General features: G+C 32.9%; 1 long non-coding RNA gene across 1 annotated transcript; it reads left to right on the top strand.

The window, feature by feature from the left end:
- The first annotated feature begins 1443 nt into the window (after positions 1-1443).
- LOC147783155 (uncharacterized) lies at positions 1444-2942 on the top strand. Its single transcript, XR_015417682.1, has 3 exons — positions 1444-1642; positions 1845-2120; positions 2809-2942. It is a non-coding gene; the product is annotated as an uncharacterized LOC147783155 (long non-coding RNA).
- Positions 2943-3816: the final 874 nt, after the last annotated feature.

The following is a 3816-nucleotide window of genomic DNA, read 5'->3' as shown; positions in this document are numbered from 1 at the left end:
TGCTAATTTTTGTTTCTTGATTTGTTCCCTCATGAGTTACTTCAAGAGTTTTACAAATTTCATATGTGAAGAACACAGATACTCTATTAAATTCATCATTACTAAGGGCACAATAAAGACAGATTATAGCACTATCATTAAAAGAACATTTTTTCATATCATGCTCATCAAATTCATCCTTCATTTTTAGCTCCTCAATATTATTAACCATTTTTATTAGAATATAAGGGTCTTTACTAACATTTAACCATAATTGATAATCAATTGATTGCAAATAAATTTTCATTCTAGCTTTCCAATACGTATAATTAGTTCCATCAAAATAAGGAGGTCTAGAAGTTGATTGTCCTTCACAAAAATCATTTTTAACACGTAGATTTGCCATAAGCTCTAAAAATAAAGTTTATATATAAAAAAATCAATAAGAGCAACCTGCTCTGATACTAGTTGGATCGGTATGGCAACCCTAGAGGGGTGAATAGGGTTTTAACAATATAATTATTAATTTTTTTTAATAACAATAAAACTTAATACATGCAATAAAACTTAACAATAATTTAGAATTTAAATAGGAAAAGGGTTAGAAAATATAACACTCTAGTTTTATAGTTCGGTCAAACTCGACTTACTCCACTCCTAAGCGCCTCTTGGGAATTTGAATAAACCTTTCTTGACTCTTTCTTCGGATTAGAGCCCAACCGCTACACCGCTCTTTTTACGAGTTCAAGAGCAAACTCAATCCTTTCCACGGCTCAGGATCAAACCGATACAATTGTGTAAAACCTTATAGAAACACACCATACACCACAACTCTCTAAAGTAGTAGATTTACAATTTTCTCATACTACAATACACATCTCTCTCGCAATAAGATAAACAAAATTAAATTGAAAACTTTGGAGAGAGCAACAATGGAGGCTTTTTAAAAACAAAGTTTAGATGGAGGAATCTATAAAAGTTGTGTATTGTGAAATATTATGTGTGTTTTAAAATAGGAAGAGTCCATGAGTTTAAATAGTGATGTAAAAATAGGAATTGATATGTACAACTAAAACTTGACCTGAAACATAGACCACAAAAAATAATATTTATTTATTTTTAAATTTATCGGGAAAAACTATAGACCACATGTTTCATTTAAATATATATATATATATATATATATATATATATATATATATATATATATATATATAGATATATATATATATAAATGTAATAATATAATAAAAAAATGTTAATAAAAACCATGTGAATAACCATTCAAAAATAATTGGGAGGAGGAATGGACAGGTGGATTAAAAACATTTTAAATTCATTTTTAAATTTATTTTTATTATATATATATATATATATATATAAATTCATCTTCAAACTGCGGCCATGGATAAAGGAGGAATGGACAGGTGGATTGAAGGGGAAAAGAAAGAAAGAGGGAAGTGTGAGGTGGTGCCGGTGGTTCTGGGATTAAAAACTAAGAACAGAAAAGAAGGAAAAACAGTAAACAGGGGAATGAGTTGAAATTGGTGACTCTTTCGAAATTCCTCATGGTTTGGAGATTTCCTTGTCGGGGGCGCAAGCTTGAGAAATTCCTTAGCATTCGAAGCTCAACGGATAAGCCATATTAGGCGTTTATTCGAAGGTAAGAAAACCCATTTGACCGAATCTTTAAATTCTGATATCTTGGTCTATACTGCATAATAAGTTATAAAATATGGCTTGTTAGAATCGTAATAAGGAGATCTATAAAGTTTAGTGGAAGTCGGGACGAAATTCGGGCTGTAGGGGTGGAATATGGCTTCGGGACATAATTGGTAATAATAGAAAAGTTGGGAAAATTTCAGAAAACGCAAGGAAGAAGAAGGAGCGCGTGCACTACACGCAAGGCGCGTGAGGAGCCAGGACTGGGCGTGCGACTAGGAGTTCTCCTGGCACGTGGGACAAACACACCGAGAATGTGAGGGCGCGTGAGACCTCATTTCGACTTCGGGTTTGTCCCGTTCAATTCGTTTTGACCTATACTTACCTTGAAAATAGTGACATATAGGTCTGATTGGAGGAAATTGTGTTGAAATACCCTATTAAACGTACATTCAAGAGAGAAAGGGATTCGAAACCAGGTAAGTAGCATATCGTTCTTTAAGCTAGTTCTTAACTTGTTGACAACATGTGAGTATGTTGTTTACCTGATTAAAAGCTTAGTATGTTAAAATGAGTTTTGATGATGTTGAATGTTTATTGTATATCTTGATTGCTTGCTTGTGATGTAAGCATGATATAAATGATTACTAGAATGTTCTATGTGTTGAACATGATAAATGTATGAAAGCACTCAGTAAATGTGAGTATGCATGTTAATGGAAATGTTATAACTCTAGGATATGCTTATTGGTTGTTGAGCCATGGCTTATTTATATGAGTATGATAGTCTACAAATTCCCGCGGAGTTCCTGACCAACGCATTGTGTGCTAAGTCAGGGAGCATGAGTACTCTTGACCGTTGGTATATGAGATAAACAAGCCGCCAGAGGAATTAGTAGACGGGCCGTATTTGACTGAGAGCGAGCCTTACATACGAGTTCAAAAATTCTAGATAAGCATATCGAGAGAGAGTCAGTAACCTAAGATTGAGGTAACTGAGATACCTCATTAATGAACAGATGACTCTAGTAAGAGAAACTAGGAGTCAATGGCGAATAAAACTTAAAAATACCTCGAAAGATTAGTTATGAACTCATGAAAAATAAGCTCGCTACTTACTGAGTAATTTAATTACTCATCAAAATTATTTTTAACTTTTCTTTCCAGATTTAGTTGATGCAGGCCAACCGAGGACGAGGACGAGACCAACAGGCTAGAGACTATTTGGGAATCCATGTATGTGTCTGTTTTTTGTACTTATGCTTTCGTTGTCAAGAATTTACTTTGGTCGTTTTAAGTTTTAAATAGTACTTGTTTTAAATGTTTTTTTTTTACTCGATGTTTTTAGAAATAATTTGAAATTTATGATTGGTTGTCGAGTTTATTATCGATGTCAGTGGTAGCTCCTGTGAATCGCATTGACGATGAGCGGGTGTTACACCAATAGTCCTAAAAATAAAGTTAAAGAATCTTCCTAGTGAATTATGAAAAAAATGGTAAAGTACAATAAGGTAGTTTCTCATAGCAATTACAAAACAACATTGTTTAAAAAGGTTGAGTATTGAAAACACTCATTAAGTAAGTAACCTTCCTATCGAGTTAGATATACATTCAATCACAACAAAAATTGTGAAATCAAGGGATATATAAATCGTTGAACACTGAATAACTTTCGTGCTCACATATGAGTAGTTGCTACAAGTAAAATCAAAACACAACAATACAATCCTTATACACATAGATAGATGATTGCCACCAAGTCATATCACAAAAAGATGGTACGGTTGGGATTTATGCTCTAAAGCTTCGTAATTAATTATTTAGTTTTTAACAATAATTTTTATTATTTTATTTGTAATTAATTGTTATCCATTGTATGAAAATCAAGGTTATTAATGTAATATTGAACCGTATGTGATATGTGAAAATCACTACAAGGAGAGTAAGACTCGGATTACCTTGTTGATCAAATATCTCAAGGCAAGAACACTTGATTGAGATTCGAATCACTCCACAAGCAAGATCGATCATGTCTAGCTTGAATAATTCTTGTTGATCAAATATCTCAAACACTTGTTTGAGATTCGAATCACTCCACAAGCAAGATTGATCATGTCGAGCTTGAATGATTGTACATGCAACCTAAACTACATAAAATTGCAAAGAAACATAGCC

This window comes from Cucurbita pepo, unplaced genomic scaffold (genome assembly GCF_057944985.1).
Source record: "Cucurbita pepo subsp. pepo isolate OVF unplaced genomic scaffold, ASM5794498v1 scafford_63, whole genome shotgun sequence".
Classification (NCBI taxonomy): Eukaryota; Viridiplantae; Streptophyta; class Magnoliopsida; order Cucurbitales; family Cucurbitaceae; genus Cucurbita; species Cucurbita pepo.
This window is presented reverse-complemented; position numbering and strand designations above follow the sequence as displayed.